The following is a 17,628-nucleotide window of genomic DNA, read 5'->3' as shown; positions in this document are numbered from 1 at the left end:
GAGTGTAAGGAGGAGGGAAAAAGGTGAGGAAAGCGTGGACGCTGCAAAGATACTTCCCAGGAGGCCCGTGCGGATGATCGCGCTGGATGCACTGGAGATGATAAATGCATCGTAATGGGGAGGAGGAAAACGAAGGGAAGACAGGAGGGAACAGCACGAGGACCTGTAGTTGTCCAGGAACACACTTGATCTTAGTTAAAAGGCCGAGAATTGGTGTCGTGGCCCAAGAGCAAAGCGGCGCAATAATTGGAATGAATTGTCAAAATTAGTAGATCAAGACCCGAGCCTGCCACCAGGACCGTGGCGCGCCGTGATCGTATAGTGGTTAGTACTCTGCGTTGTGGCCGCAGCAACCTCGGTTCGAATCCGAGTCACGGCAAGGCTTCCGTTTTTTTTGCTTAGGGTTTCAAACCTCAGGGGACGCTCTCCTTACTGCAGGCAGACAGCCACGCTTTTCGAGGGCCACCAATGCCATATAGTCAGCTGAAGAGAGGAAAAGGGAATAGTTCACTAAGCTATATATAACTCTGTCACAGAAAAAACCCCGGGCGGGCTCCATATTTCACCATTCAACAGAAAATATCTGAAGATGAGGTGCGAGCTCTCAATAAGCCCTGTGTGCAGCTTCCCCTAAGGAAATGGTCTAGTCATATAGTTTTTTTTTTCTGTAGTTAATATTTCACACATCAGTGAAACTTGTACACAAAAAGAGCAGATTTTAAAATTTGCAATACATTCCAGACTGGTTCTGGTCTACGTTGGATTCTCTAACGCCTCATAGCCAATTTTTATCCTAAAAAGGAAATTAGTAATGTGTATTCACAGAACGAATTGCTCAGATAATTAGTGGACAGCTATCTAAATACTCAAATATGCAATCATCACCAGGATCAAGATAGAAATTTTCTATCATCCAAACATGGATGGCCCTTTGATACACTTCCCAGGTAATGCTTATCCATCCCTGCTATTTTAAACTATTCTGATGTCTACCCCCACAGATTAGGCTGGTCCTTTCTTTAAATTCACATGAATGAATATACATTTTTTTCCATCTAACTATTATCAAACAACATTACGGTTTTTAATATGTGTTATTGCATTTGTCACACTTTAATTTTGGTGTTAATGGGCAGCCCGGGTGGCTCAGCGGTTTAGCGCTGCCTTCAGCTCAGGCCCTGATCCTGGAGTCCCGTCGGGCTCCCTGTGTGGAGCCTGCTTCTCCCTCTGCTGTGTCTCTGCCGCTCTCTGCAGCTGTGTGTCTCTCATGAATAAATAAAATATTTTAAAAAATAATTTTGGTGTTAATAACAATGATAATGGTGTAATGATAAGTATCACACCGACATAAAACTAAAGGCAAATGATAGATATTTGAGTAACTTCGATCTACAGCGTTTGAGGAAAGACTCCTACAAATGCCGCTCTCCTAGTAATTTGTGGATATGTGAATAAATGTCCACTGAAGGAAATGGAGCCATGGGCCAAACAAAACAAAACACACAGCTCTGCAAGGAGAGCAAGACCACCACCGTTCTTCTATTCTGGAGGTGCTAGAATGGAAGAGTGGAGAGGAGCAGTAAGGCAAGTCAGAGCAAAGCGGAATTTTTATGGTCACTGAAGGGTGCGGCCTCCTGTCCCCAAGGCCCTCCCAGGGATGGATGGGTCGACGGAAGCAACGTTGAGAAGCGGTCCAGGGCGCAGAGTCCAGGCTTCTGCTGGCTCGGTCGCCAAGTGTCTCTTCTGGGGAAGAGCTTCCCCCACGGGATATCCCTGCTCTCCCCGGAGGAGCCACGGGAGAGGCGCTGACGTGGCCTCCGGGAGGAGCAAGGGTCCCGGGCCCCGAGCGGGCCCTGCAGGGGCTGAGCCTGGGAGCCGCACGGCGGCCGCAGCTTCTCCCTCCTCCCGTTGTGTGGCAAACGTCGATTCAACTCCCTCCGCAGGCACCGGGGAGAAGCGGCCGGGCCCTTTTCGCGGGTCGAGGGCGGGTGGGAGGGGTGGCGGTTTACGGTCCCCAGGAACACAGCGGGAGGAAGACGAGGAGGGAGAGGGAGAAGCCGTGGCCAGCCCGGGCGGGCCCGAGAGGGCGCCCTGGACGCGGGAGCCTGAACGCGGAGGCAGGTCTCGGGCCTCCCTGTACCCAGAAGGGGTGCCGCCTCCGACGTGGCCCCAAAGGGAAGGTGGAGCGGGAGGCCTTCGGGCGACGTCCCTCGGGCTTCCCCTGCTCGCCGCGTGGCCTTTCTTCTGCCGGGGACCGCCCCCCCCCCCCCCCCCCCAGCCTGCGAGAAATTCCCGGCCTGGTGCTGAGCTCGACCGGCCGGGTCCTGGCGCGGGAGCAGAGGTCACCGCAGACACCTGCTGGCGGACGGGAGGTGCGGTGCAACCAGCAGTTACATCGTCACGAAATAGGAGAGCGGGAGGATGAGAGTGCGGACCCGGTTTCCCAAGCAGGGCTGAAAGCGATACCAGGAGGGAGAAACGCGCCTGAGGCGACCAGCCTCGGGGTTCCCCCCACACAAACACCAGCAGACTTGAAGTCTTTGGCTTCCGTGGCCAGGAGCTGTGAACCTCAGAACCCACAGGCAGCGTATAAGGTGGGCAGGAGGTAGCCGCAAATGCTCATCAAGGTCGGGAGAAGGAGATGATATAGGTAATGGGTAGAGTTGTCAATCCTGTGGGATGTTGGATCCAATCCCAGGACCTCCTGGAATCGGTCCTGGATAGACTGTGGGTCAGGTCCGTGCCCCGATGGACGAGGAAGGGGAATGTGTGAGAGAGGTCCGTGTTCAAATGTGATAAATGTGAGTTTGTGCGCGCGCGCGCGCGTGTGTGTGTGTGTGTGTGTTTACATGATGCTTTCTCAGATAAGGCTTTTTAAAATGCTATCTAAAAATATAAAGATAAAATAAAGTAAAATAAATGCCGTCTAAAAAAATAAAATGCCATCTAAAGGAAGTAAAATACTGTGGAGGAATCACTGGAGATAGCTTGGGAAGAACGTAATCCAGAAAATACCTGTGCAAGTTATCTCTGCAGACTTTCGCTGGATCCAGTAAACAGCCATCGCAACTAGACAGAAACTGTGTTGTAAAGATTTCCAAAAGAGTCATTCTCACTCAGCACTTGACAGGTTTGGAGGATAATTTCTGAATCTTCCTGTAATCATGGAGAATGCTAATACCATCATTCCTGCATGTATGGGAGCCTAATGGATTCCACGAAGAGCGTTTTAGAAGTATTTTCTATGCATTGTTATTGCTGGCTCCCAAGAATATTTTGGTTTTGAGAATGTCACAGATTTTTTTGAATTAAAACTAAAATTCTATAGCTTATAGAGAATTTGGGAGAATACATTCACAATATTTGGTACAAGAATTTCTTATAGAACTTAAAAAGCCATAAATATAAAAGAAAAAATGAAACAAAAAAGATTTCATCCAAATTAAAGACTTGTACTCATAAAAATCACCATATGAAAGTCAAAAGTTAAGTTGCAAACTAATAAACTATATTAGCCATATTACTTTAAGAGTCTCAATTGGGACTCCCGGGTGGCTCAGTGGTTGAGCGGCTGCCTTTGGCTCAGGGCGTGATCCCAGGTCCAGGAATGGAGTCCCACATCAGGCTCCCTGCGAGGAGCCTGCTTCTCCTTCTGCCTCTCTCTCTGTGTCTCTCGTGAAAAACTAAAATCTTAAAAAAAAAAAAAGATGTCTTGATTATTCAAATATATGAAGAGTTTTTATAAATCAGTCATAAAAATGTAAACCAAATAAAAGTAGGCAAAATATTTTTTTAAAATATTTTAATAGACTATCTTCACAAAGTAAGATATCCTAATGACCATAAGTTCTAAGAAACATTCTTGAGGGGTGCCTAGGTGGCTCAGTCGGTTAAGTGTCCAACTCTTGAGCTCAGCTCAGATTTTGATCTCAGGGTGGTGAGTTCAAGGTGTGAAGGCTCTTCTAAAATTTTATTCTTGATATTTTTTACTTACTTGGGAAATACAAATTAAAATACAAGGAAATAGGGGCACCTGAGTGGCTCAGTGGTTGAGTGTCTGCCTTCGGCTTAAAGCATGATCCCAGGATCCAGGATCAGGTCCCACATCAGGCTCCTTGCAAGGAGCCTGCTTCTCCCTCTTCCTATGTCTCTGCCTCTCTCTCCGTGTGTCTTTGGTGAATAAATAAATAAAATCTTTAAAAAAATAAAATAAAAAACAAGGAAATAATATTACACACCCTCCAGCATGGCTATATTTAAAAGGATTAGTATACCAAATGCTGATAAGAATGTGGAGCAATTGCAGTAGTTACTGGTTCAAAACCATTCTAGAGGACTATTGGCAATTTCTAATAAAGTTGAACTCATACCTACTCCATGATGTAATGCATCTATTGATGCACAAGTACACAGAAAGACTGCTACAGAATAGTCATCAAAACACTAAGAATATTCATCAATAGCATTAATTAATACCAAATAACACTAAAGTATTCCAGTAATACCAAAATTAAGAAGTGATGTATGCATCAATGTGGATATAGTTAATAAACATAATGTTGCAAAAAAGGCAAATGCAAAATATAAGCATTCATTCATTTGAATTTCAAGAATAAGCAATAGTAACCTCAAGAAGAGCAAATAGAGGGATGCCTGGGTGGCTCAGCATTTGAGTGTCTGCCTTTGGCTCAGGGTGTGATCCTGGAGTCCTGGGATTGAGTCCCACATTGGGCTTCCTGCACAGAGCCTGCTTCTCCTCTCTCTGCCTATGTCTTTGCCTCTCTGTGTGTCCCTCATGAATAAACAAATAACATATTTTTTAAAGAAAGAATAGCAAACAGACCTCAAACTAGTAATTAAGCAAGATAGGGTATGAATTACCTGGGGTTCAACATACACTTCTGGGATTATGGCAATTTCTCATAATTTGATTTGGGTGATGATTACCGTTGCCCACATTCAACAAAGTGTGCATTATAGATCTCTGATTTTTACTCTATGTGAGCTATAGATCAATAGTTTACTGTTTCCATTAAAAAAAAAAAAAAAGCTGATGGCAGGTGGAAACAAGCTGAGGTAGACCATGACAACTTGTATGCATTTTATCCTAAACTCGAAAAACCTCGTTCTCATTTAGTGTAACCCTCCCCCACACACACACACCAAACTTGAAATATCTTTACCAGAAAAAAAGACTATGAGGATACTATTTCATTAGTGAAAGCTATAGGCCAGTCTCCTTGAAAGGCAGTTTTTCACCTTTGGGGATGTTTTCTGCTCAGCAGTGAGAGACAAGGAAACTTCCAAGCTTTCATTCGCTTTCGCTGACGCCTGAGGGTGTGTGCACTGTGGGATTTACTCCTCTTCTGACCCCGTCGCGCCGTGGGGTGGGCAGTGTGCTCCGCTCCTAAGTATCCCCTGTTCCGACTGCCGCCCCCTAAGATGCACAGCTGGTGCTGGGCTCAAGAGCAGCCCGAAAGACAGGTCAGACGCTTCTCTACCGCCACTCGGCTTGAAGCGCGGTCGCTGCAGCCACGAGGCCACTAGCTACCATGCGGGCACGACGCCCACAGTCCTGCGGCAGCCACCGCACTTCCAACAATCTCTCGATGTAAAAATATTCACACTTCTTTTTTGCTGTTTCATTCTTGGACACTTACAGATGTTCGTGCCGTTTTCTTTCATACTCTTCTCGGTCTCCCCCTCCCCATTCTGCTGCTACATAATAAAACAATTTTCTTATCTCAGGTCCCGGCCTGGGCCTTTTTGCAAGCTTCCTAGCAGGCTCTTCGCCTCACCCGTACCTCTCCTTGCTTTCGCTCCTTTGCGCGTTTCCTCTTTTCCCCTGGTCTCTTTTCCCGCTCTCGCCCCCCGCCCCCCACCGCCCCCCACCGTCCCCCAACGCCCCCCTTTATCTTTCTGGTTCCCGCACAGCCGCCGCAGTTCCGCGGATTGCCCTTTGCCTTCCGAATCACCCGACGCTCGGCGAACACCCAGCCTTGATTCTTCCCGCGGAGTTTTCTGAAAAGCTTTGGAGGCCGCGTCCGGTCCTGCAAAGGCGATGCTCCCCTTGGAGCTGAGTGCGTGCTCTGCATCGCGCGGAGAGGGTGCGCTCTCGCCGGTCTCTGTGGTGCGACCGGTCAGCGCGTTCTGCTGTTAACCGGAAGGTTGGTGGTTCGAACCCACCCAGGGACGGGGCGTTCTCGCTGGAGAAGCGACCTTAGGATATCCTTCAGGGGAAGGTTATCCCATCCCAGATCCTGGGAGGAGCAAATGTGCTAGAAAGCAACATGGACAACCGAGGTTGTCCTGCCTCCTGCCTCGATAGGAGCTTCTTCTATCACGTGTGCTAGTGTTTATTTAAGCCTTATGTACTTTTGAAATTAATTTGGTTCTATGTTTTTAATATTACAAACAATGCCGTAGTCATTCTTGTACACACAACTTTGACACTTGTGCAAATATTTCTGTAGAGTCCTGGAAAAAGCATTCCACCATTGTTTTTACATGATTCCATTTTCTCTCCTTTGTTGGCTGGTTAGCTATAACTCTTGTTGTTGTTGGCGGCGGCGGCGGTGGTGATGGTGGTGGTGTTATTTCAGCGACTGTTTTAGGCTTTATAGCATACATCCACAACTCATCGGTCTCCCTCCAAGGGATCTCCTACCTCTTCACATTTCTCCCCTACTAGCCTTTATGCTATTGTTATCATGTGTTTTACTTTACATGTTATAAAATCCACAATCCATTGTTACATTCTGGCTTAAACTGTCATGTTTTTAAACAGATTTATGTAATAAGAACTCATTTTATTAATTGAGTTATTATTAATAATAACTCATAATTGCATCATGCAGATGGCAATTTCTGTCATCCTTTATCCCTTTGGGTACATATAGATTTTCATCTGGTATCAATGCCTTCTTCCTGGAGAGTCCTGGTGATGTAGTCTTCCAGCATTTGTATGTCTGTGAATGTCATTATTCCCCTTCATTTCTGAAAGACTTTTTGGGGTGGAGAGGAGGCATAGAATTCCACCTTGCCTGCTCCCCTAAGTCATTTAAAGATGTTTTCGGTATTCTCACTAGTGCTGGTTCTAATGAGAACTCTGTCCTTTTATTTTTGTTTTCTGTATGTACCATGTCTTTTTTCTCTGGCTGCTTGGGAGGTTTTATCTTTTTCAATGTATTTGAGCAACTTAATTATGATATGATTAGATGTGGTTTTCATGTTTCTTGTGCTCAGGGCTCATTTGGTTCTGTGGATTTTTTTTTTTTTTTTTTTAGGAACTCCAATTATTTATATGTCAGGCCTTTTAAAGTTGTCCTACCACTCATTAAAAAAATGTTTTCGTGACTCTGAGTTTCATTTTGCATATCTTCAAATGTTCATGGTTTTATGTTCCCTAATCTTTTTTTCTGTAATGTCTAATCTGATAATTCCATCTGGTGAATTTATTATCTCAGATATCATGGTTTGTATCTCTAAACTTCATTCTGGCCATTTCTGTATGTTCCACATTTCTACTGAACTCTTCAAACATAGATAGTAAGTCATAATAACTGTCTTAAAGTCCTCTCCAATAATTTTAACATCATGTCAATTCTGGTTCAATTTGAACTGATTGATTATTCTTCTCATGGGTCATGTTTTCCTGCCTCTTTGCTGCCTGGCATTCTTTGATTGGATGCTAGACATTATCAAAGTTCATCTTCCGATCAGAAGAACAAATAGTGTTAAAACATCTATGCTACATTTCTATACATTCAACGCAATTCCTACCAATGAAGAGGTACAATGAATTGATTTATGCACTGTCTGATCCTTTTGGATCTTGCTTTTATGATTTTTTTAGGTGGTTCATTCTAGGGCTGATTATTTCCTACTACTGAAGCAGTACAAATTATGAGTAGCTCCAGTCTGCCTGGTGGGAATAGGCACTGTCTCCTGCCCTGTGTGAGCTCCAAGCCCTGTTCCATGATCTTTTCACACGTTTCTTTCCTTGACCTCAGGTAGTTTCTTCATGGACTTACTGATCCGTACTCTATACTGAGTACTGGAGATAAAACCTCTGTACCTCTGGATTCTCTCTCTCCTCAGCTCTCTCCTCACTGGAACTTGGGGCTATGAACTCTGGCTGTTTCTCTCTCCTCAGACCTCGGCTTCATCCTCTCACACAATCTCTTCATCTGCCTCAGATCCCTTCTTTGTACTTCCTCTGGAAACAGTTCTGCACCTGACAATGTGAGCTGGGACAATCATGGGGCTCACCTGTTCATTCTCATCTTTCAAGGGTTGCTACTTAAATCCCCTAGGGGGATTTCAGGCAAGAAACGAATTCTGGTTTCTGTTACCTCACCTCTCCTAGAAACTGAAGGCTTCTCTGTATTTTCTTAGTTTGAGTTCAGTAAGAGTTCCAATATATTTTTTAAACTCAATGAGAGAGCCTTTTTCTTCATACTTTTGTCTGTACAACAAACTTTCTATACATCTGATACTCTAGCAAGGGGAGCAGTGTCCTCCTGACTTAACCAAGAGAGAGGAACAACAGAAAGACACTTGAAGAGATATCCTATTACATTTGTTCAGCAAACTTCTAAGATGTTTAGAAAGTCTTCCAATAAACTGTGTCCAGAAAAGAGTGGCCAGAGTGTCCTCTCTGACAATTTCCTGTCAAGAAGTTTATCCAGTAGGAAAAGAACTAGCTGTTTTCAGACATTTAATCCTCCCTTTTCTTTATAAATTGTATTTTTATCTTTGTTGGATGTGAAGAATCTAATAACCGTTCTCCCTCCTATGTAAGGGTAAACTAGCATGCTGACAACTAACTCCTTATTTTCTCCTGCCAGTGTTTAGTTATTTCTGCAAAAATTATCCCACTTATACAAATCGTCAGAGCCAACAGAATTCAATATCTGATAAGGCATCTATGCAGACCAGGATCTTTCAGCTTATGTTCCATGGGTCCTTGTGTTGAATCTCATGAATAAAAATGAAAGCTTTGGCTTTACATTTTAAATAGGTTCTTGGATTTAATATCTATCTGTCTACCTAATTCTATCTTATTTGTACATGGTTGATATTCCCCTCCATCAGTAACATCATTGTGGATGTTTTGGGGTTTGAAACTGTGAAACTTCTTATGATGAACAGTTGGTAGTGGACAGAATTTCATCTCTGCTAGGCAATAGATGACAAACAAATGTAGCCAATATGAGTTCTCCCAAGTCAGTATCTACGTGCAATTGGCATGTCCACATCAATCTTGGTATTTTATTGATTTATGCACAACTATATTTTATAGGATTTAATTCTTTCTATAGCCAAACTTGGAATCAGTCATTTCTCAAAATCCTGGAGTCATTATAGAGGATAATGCTATTATTCGGAATCCAGGATCTGGCTGGTAGCTGTTCTCACTGATACTGTGGTGTCATTGCCACTCAGCAATAAAAACAAGAGATCATACAGATATCTCTGATTTCAAACCATTATCACACCATTATCACACAGGTCCTTCTTCCTTTCCCATGACATACATATTTTTTTCTTCTCTCACAGTGAGAACACTGATTCCCACAGTATTAGCATTTTATTCATTTGTTCTGTCTTATAATAAATTCAAAAGAATTCCAGAACTGCTCCACAATACAATTACCAGCCAAAAAATTCAATTAAAGTGTGAGATTTCTTTAAAATCCTACAAAGTAAAAACAAACAAACAACAACAACAACAAAACCCTACAAAGTGCTCCATTAGCAGCATATAGGTGGAACATAGAGTTTTCCAGTGATGAAAATCACCCACTTGAGTCTAGAGCACTTTGGATTGACAAAGTTACACCTATTATTCAGTAACTTTATATTTTGTACTCTAACCTAAAGAGAAAGTTCTACAAAGATAGGAGGGGATGGGACAGAAAGAGTTGTTAATCTCTCCCCTGTAGGAATAAACTAAAAGCAGAGGAGAAAGCAGGGCCTTAAGGCTCTAGATACCATGAAAATAGGGGATTGGGGAACTGTAGACCAGGGAACAAATTATGTGAATTTGTCAGGTTTCTAAAATCTTTCAAATGTCTTGCTGTGTGTAATTTTTGACTACCTTTCACCCATTCACTTATAATCAACATACATCTATTTCCAAACACTGGATACAAGCAGCAATAAGTAATGTAGTAGAGGTCCAAGTCCCTTATCAGCAAAGTAGAGGTCTGAAGGGTTTCAGAATCAGAATTCCGTGGTTCTTTAAGGAACAATACACCACACAGCCCTTATATCACACACCCCTCCAGTGGAGCCTGAGGTGCTACCCTATAATCAAAAACATGTCTAGTCCTACTGTGAAATGAATGTATATTCTCACACACTGGTTGACTAAAGTTTTCAAATAGCCACATGTCAGCTTTGAAGGGAAATGAGGTGCTCCTCTCTCCTCCCCTCTAAACATCCTCATTCTTACCAAGGTTTAAGTTTTTCTTAAAAATGTCTTTCGCATATCTCTTACACTCAGTCATCCTGATAGTACCTTATATCAGAGCCTCATCATTGATGTCTGGATTCATGCACTCTCCTAAGTGCTTTCTCTGATTCTGGCATCTCCACACTATCAAATGTCTTTCTAATCTTATTACCCAAAAGCCCTGTTCTCATGTCCTCACCCTCTTTGTGAAAACTTACACTCTACCATCTACTACACAAACTCTAAATTCCTCATCCTGCCTTTGCATTTCTTCTAACTTGTGACCCCTCTTTCTATCCAAAATTACTTCCCATGACTCTCTTATACAAATTCTTCCCTAGGGTCAGGCTGGCCCCTTCCTGACCCCAACCCTCTACCAGGTACCCTTTGTACAAGCACATCTCCTGGCCTGGTGTGCCCTCCAGACTTTCTCAAGGCACAGTTAATTAATAATTTTTCCTCAGTAATGGAGGACATGTGATAAGATTTCATGATAATTCACATTAAGGTGAGTGTGAAATCATCTTAAACCAACAAACTTGTTAGGTGAAAGAATTGTCAAGCACAGAAAAAAACGATCTTAGAGTTGAAAAGATTGAAAGAGACAACTGGTGCAAGAATCTTTCCCACTCTTGACACATCATGTAGTTTCTGCCCAAATGTCTTGGTCTTTTTGTTGTTGCTTTGATTTTTAATTTTTTAAAGATCTTATTTATTTATTCATAAGAGACAGAGAGAGAGAGAGAGAGAGAGAGAGAGAGGCAGAGACACAGGCAGAGGGAGAAGCAGGCTCCATGCAGGGAGCCCAATGTGGGACTCGAGGATCACACCCTGGGCCAAAGGCAGGCGCCAAACCACTGAGCCACCCAGGGATCCCTGCCCAAATACCTTGTGAGGAGAACTCGCTCACTCTCTCACTCATAATCAGACATTCTATCATAAACACTTCTGGTGTTTATGAAAGTACCTATATGTTTGGCCAACACCTGGCATCCTGTGCTCTAACCTCCTTTGATCCAAACAGTATAAAGTTGGCCTGCCTATAGCCAGTCTAGTCTACTCCAATCTTTTGCCACACTGCATTCTGAGTGATTCTTCTACACCCTAAATCTATATACCTGCAGACCAAACCTATTTAGTATCCCCCATATTCCTTCACTAAAATGTCTAATAACTTATGATCTGTATCCCTCCATGTTCAGCATCCTAGTATCTCTTGTCAGTTTTCAATTCTGGTAGCTGTGAACTATTTCACATATTGGCCACTCTTGCCCTTCCAGGGACGCAGTTCCCTCTATTGGGAACAGTCTCTCACTGCTTCCTTTTCATTATTCTAATTCATTCTCATTTTTCAAAACTAATTTCAGCAGTCATTTCCTTTGAAAGATCTTTCTGACCCCCTAAACTAAGCTAGATGCCCCCTAATGTGTTTATTTACATTTTGATCTTAATAATTCCCCCAATGAAATAATTGTCTACTTATGTCTATCTTCCAAAATATTGGAAATTCCTAGGAAGCCAATTGTGCGTTCAAGTGCCTAATACATCTGCAAAACCTAACACAATGTTCAAGCTACAGTTGTTAATTAATTCAAGAGTGGACAAATGAATAAAAAAATAATTCTTGGGGATCCCTGGGTGGCTCAGCGGTTTGGCGCCTGCCTTTGGCCCAGGGCATGATCCTGGAGTCCCGGGATCAAGTCCCGCGTTGGCCTCCCAGCATGGAGCCTGCTTCTCCCTCCTCCTGTGTCTCTGCCTCTCTCTATGTCTATCATGAATAAATAAATAAATCTTTAAAAAAAATAATTCTCTCTCTTTCTGAGACAAGAAAAGGAATTTAGCAGGACAGGTAGAATTAGTCTACAAAGAAGAGATATTCTAGTAGAGCAATTGGGAAGGGTAGAGAATAAAATAAGCATAAAGTTTTGCCTGGATGTATGGTAGTAAAGGGTCCTGGATGAGTCTTTAGGGTTGGGAATAAGTGGTAATAGGTGGGATATATATGGAGAAGGGAGGGGAAGGGTAGAAATGAAATTTCATCTCTGCTCCCTTAAAGTATCATTCCATAGTATCAATCAATCTCTTTTTTACCCCCTACCCAACCCCAGTTGAAACCATGAGGCATGGGGTGCCTGGATGGCTCAGCAGTTGAGCATCTGCCTTTGGCTCAGGGTGTGATCCTGGAGTCCTAGGATCGAGTCCCACACGGACTCCCTGCGAGGAGCCTGCTTCTTTCTCCCTCTGCCTGTGTCTCTGCCTCTCTCTCTCTCTCTCTCTCTCTCTCTCTCTCTCTCAGTGTCTCTCATGAGTAAATAATAAGATCTTAAAGAAAAGAAAAAAAAAAAGAAAGAAACCATGAAGCATGGTTCACATACTGAACATGAAAGCCAGAGGAACTTCTTTGTTAAACCCAATTATCAAAGGGATCTAGTTGGAAGTTACACCATTTTATATTGGATTTAAACTCCAAAGGCATAGCTTAGCTCTCCCTAGAAGTTCTAAGAATACTGTGATTCAGTTAATTGAAGAAGTCAAGAAGCATATGATGCATTGGTAAGTCTCTGAACTTCAGAGACAGATGTAAGGGGAAGAATTTTTGGCACTCTTAGATTAAGAAAATTCACTGGACATTACAACCATATCTGGTTCACAGAGTGAATGAATCCATACTGCATGTTTTTCTCTGACAGTTAATTTTTGTTTCTCCACCAGTTTTATGAACCATCTCTTCCCAACATTATCTTTAGGTCCAGGGATCAAAGCTCTGGACTAGCAGTTCAGAAGCAAAGTTCAAACTTTAGTGGGACAAGAATCAGAAAGTAAATAAAGAAACCAGCTTAGCTAGTCAAACATGCATATGGGGAATTCTTTTTTTTTTTTTTTTTTATGGGGAATTCTTATACAATGAGAGTTGCAACATGAAGTCATGTGCAGGTTACTTAAAGAAGACCAAAAAAGATTTTTTTTTTAGGATCTTATTTATTCATTCATGAGAGACACACACACACACAGAGAGAGAGAGAGAGAGAGAGAGAGAGAGAGGCAGAGATACACAAGGCAGAGGGAGAAGCAGGCTCCATGCAGGGAACCCGATGTGGGACCCAAAGGCAGGCACTAAACCACTGAGCCACCCAGGCATCCCAACAAAAATTTCTTTAGGGAATTGCTCCCCTGGAAATCTAGGAAAGATAGCTGCATTTACATAAATCCTTCTGTTCCACCCCTAAAACTTTCTGCCCCACAAGAGTTTCCACATGATACTCATCAGCTGTAGAACTCAAAATTGGATCAGGTGGAAGTAGATGGGGTTGTTCCAGCTGTGTGACTTGTCTTTGTGTGGGTTTCTAACTTTAGCCAGACTTATGAACATGAAGAGGTGGAGAAAATCAGAGAAATCACAAGATCTCTATGTGGAAAAAACGGGACGAGAACACCAATAATAAATTACTTAAGAGTAACCACCAATCAAAGAAAGGATAAAAGAATGGGATGAAACAAGTTGAATGACTCTGCCGGGAATAGTCCCTAGGTGGATGTGAATCACTACTTACTACATTAAGAACCAAGCATACTCAGGGGGAGCACAACCAAAATATTTAGCCCTCTTATCCACCATAAGTTTCACAATATGATTGCTAAAGTCTGGTTCTAGCAGCTTCTGGAAACTAAGGGGCTTTAACATAAAAATTCTATCAATTCTATTTATCATAAGGTAAAAATTCTATCTATCTTCTACCCTAAATTGGAAGCCTGGCCCAGAGACTAGACTACAAACCCAGCTATTGATTCTCTAGAACATCCACTGGCATGGACTTATGGTCACCAATTATTCTCCCAAAAAGGTGTTCGGGACCCAGCAACAATTCAAGAAGGCTTGGGAATGTGCCCAAGTTACTAATGAAAATCTGTGTGATACTCTTGCCAGGTGAACTGAGGACACCCTGGGCCCTTAGTCTTTGATCCAGCCCATCCCAAAGATGTTGGCAAAGATTCTGGGTCTTGTCACAAGAAGGAATTCAAGGACAGACACACAGCACAGCAGAAGAGGGATGGACACAAGTAAGAAAGTTTTTGTTTTTTTTTTTAATTTTTTAAATTTATTTTTTGGTTAGTAGAAAAGTTTATTAAAGTCAAAAGTATACTCTTGAGATATGAGACAGAGAGAGAGAACAAGTTATACTCCTTGGGGTTTGGGTTTCTATTTTTTATTGAAAGTTGTTGACTAGGGGGTGGAATATTTATTACTTGGAGTGGGGATCTCTCAGAAGCAGAGTGTCTCATCTTTTCTTCCTTATTTGGTCAGGTTTCCAAACCACTTTGTCACCCATCTTGGAGCTGTTTGGTTTGATCCAGCTTCTGGGTGGCTTTGTTTTGAAGTGTTACCTGGATAAGCCTGACTTTCTTGATAGCTGGCTCTGACTTTCTCTTTGTTGGCCTCCAGGCATCCTGTTAGAACGTGACAAATTGCCTCTAACAACACTTGAACTTTTCTTATCTGACCACTTTTGAGTCTCTGGAAAAGGCAAACATTGTGTGATCCTTCTTTTAATCTCCTGTGTTTTAAAGGGCAAATAAGTGAAAATTAACTTCAAGATGTCTTTTCTTTACCATGAAAGAAAGCCAGTTCAGGGCAAAGCAGTTTGATTACATTTCAGATGGACAAGACCATTATTTCTGTGAAAAAGAAATCCATAGGCCCAACATGGTGCCACTTGCCCCCAGGACAGCAAACCAAGACTTAATGGCAGTTTCAGTCTCTCCAAGAGTAGAATTCTAAGCCAATCAATCTAGACTTCTCTGGTCAGCACCAAGGAGGAAATATGTCCTATGGGCCCTCTCCTTTCCTTAAAGGAAAATAAGGTAATGCACCTAATTAGACTCCCTGCTGTGACCTTACCTGAAACAATCCTTTGAAAGAGATTGCTAATCAATCTTTCCTTTCCTTTTGCTAATACCTTCTCGTCCCACTCTCTTTCCTATAAAAAACATTTTGTATAAAATCTTGAAGCTCCCACCCCTACTTGTTAGATGGCATTCTGCCCAGTTCATGAATCACTTAGTAAAGTGAATTAGATCTTCAAATGTACTCTGTTGAATTTGTTTTTTTTTTTTTAACACACCTCCATTCAGTTTAAAACTTTTTACCCTTTGCCTTTGTCTGAGAATCATATTAATGGAGGATAGTTGGGAGAAAGGCAGGCCAGGGCAAGGCAAGGGGCACCATCCTAAGAATAAACTACCTTAAAAGGAAAAAGACCTCATCCTGTTATTCCACACCATCCTGAGAGGAGCACTCCGCCCTTTCCCACACAAACAACTACTTGATAGGTAGATGAGTATGTGGACAAAAACCTGATTGGGTGACAGGTGCAAGGAGGGTTAATCAGATTAAAACATCCAGCCATGATCTCATAAAAACCTTAGATGTAGAAACTCTGAGGGCAAACTTCTCTGTTCCCTTCCCTCTTGGGAAGCGTGTACTATTGCTCAATAACTTTGCTTTGCTGTCCACCACTCTTCATCTGGTCTACCTCTTCATTCTGCAAAGTGATGTGACCAAAAACCACAGGCACTAAAGGAAAAATTCTGAAATTCAATATTTTCCCTCCTTTTAGTTATTTCATGATTAGCTTGGTACAGATTTGTTCTACTCTTAAGATTTACCCCCTTTCTGTCTACTACACTACTGTAACTGGAATTTACTTTCATACACACGTGTACAAGACTTGAATCCATTATGATTACCAGTATTTAGTCTTGTGTTGGGGATTTCCGACACAGTTGGTCTCATTTCCACCATATCATGTATTTAAAAAAAAAAAAAAAAGTTTTTCTTATGTTTTTCACTAGACTCGTTTACACAGGTACAGTTTTCTGTTTCCCTAAACTGTTCAAAAAATTCTATTTCCCTGATTAGTATATGTTTTTAAATCCTGGGTGCATAAGATTATGTTCCTTAGTTCAGGAAATATTAACATATGTGCTCTAGGCAAGGCTATGAGTGACAGCTCACTCTCTCCTGGGATGTGGGCAGGAACTGCCTGCAGGTCTCTGTGGCGCAATCGGTTAGCGCGCTCGGCTGTTAACCGAGAGGTTGGTGGTTCGAGCCCACCCAGGGACGAGGTGGCCTTTTTAGAACCTAGAAAACGTCCTTTGGCAGGGGCACAACCCGAGGGCTGACGCCGAGGCCGAGGCCGGCCATAAGGCCATCGCGGACTCTGGAGGAGGAAAACCCATGGCTGAGAATCCGGAAATCCTCGAAGGGCTGCAACCCTCTAAATGCCTTTTAACAGTGCAGTTGCTGCCATCCTTTGTCCCTTTCCTTATACTCTCCGGTAAGTTGGTCCTAGGTGTTTATGGTTACAGATAACGGCTGTCATCCTCGTTCTCGTGCACATATTTTTGGCCACCTGACAAATATTTCTGCAGGGTAGAGGCCCGGAAGAGCAATTACTCTAACATAGTCTTTCCACGGTTCCTATATCATCCAATTTGTTTTTCCCTGTTGACGGGTTAGTTATAACTCTTTCTTTTGTTATTTCAGCGACCGCTTCAGGCTTCATAGCAGCACACACCTGTAACTTACCAGCCTCCCTCCAAGCCATCTCCTACCTCTTCACATTCCTCCAATTTAATATCATTGGAAGAACTTAAAGATGACACTAGACCTTGAAATTGCAGATTGACTTGTCAAATGATGGAGAAATGCATGTTCGGATTTATATAAGATACCTTAAAAGGTTTACCCGCCGTCCCCACTCTCACCCCCAAACTGTAAGAATAATAAGTCAGTATGATGGCCAGAATTATAAGACATAATCTCCATTAAATTTTATTATATATGTAACTTACTGAAATACATACTTTGGTATCGTATAAGCTCTTAAATAGTATTGGAAGGAAAGCGTGTTCGTTAGACCAGTAGAGGAAATTTAGGCAGCTAAGTGTTCCTAGGAGTTTGAAGAGAAAATAAGCCCAAGACTTGTATCAACTACAATACTGTCTATCAATATTTTCTGCATTATTAGTAAATCTAGAAGGCAACATAAAGCAGTTTTTAGATCAAAAACATCAAACCAATCTGATGCACACTAGGAGTCCTTTTATGAAATATGACATGATATATACATCTTCTGTGCCATTATATAGAAAATATTAAAATCCTTTGA

General features: G+C 42.4%; 2 non-coding genes across 2 annotated transcripts; both read left to right on the top strand.

Moving 5' to 3' along the window:
* The first annotated feature begins 307 nt into the window (after window positions 1–307).
* On the top strand, window positions 308–379 carry TRNAH-GUG (transfer RNA histidin (anticodon GUG)). The gene has a single exon. It is a non-coding gene; the product is annotated as a tRNA-His (tRNA).
* A 16,127-nt stretch (window positions 380–16,506) lies between these two features.
* TRNAN-GUU (transfer RNA asparagine (anticodon GUU)) lies at window positions 16,507–16,580 on the top strand. Its single transcript has one exon. It is a non-coding gene; the product is annotated as a tRNA-Asn (tRNA).
* The last annotated feature ends 1,048 nt before the right edge of the window (window positions 16,581–17,628 follow it).

Source organism: Canis lupus, chromosome 17, assembly GCF_003254725.2.
Source record: "Canis lupus dingo isolate Sandy chromosome 17, ASM325472v2, whole genome shotgun sequence".
NCBI classification, from domain to species: domain Eukaryota; kingdom Metazoa; phylum Chordata; class Mammalia; order Carnivora; family Canidae; genus Canis; species Canis lupus.
The sequence above is the reverse complement of the archived record's forward strand: the minus strand, read 5'-3'. Positions and strand labels throughout refer to the sequence as shown.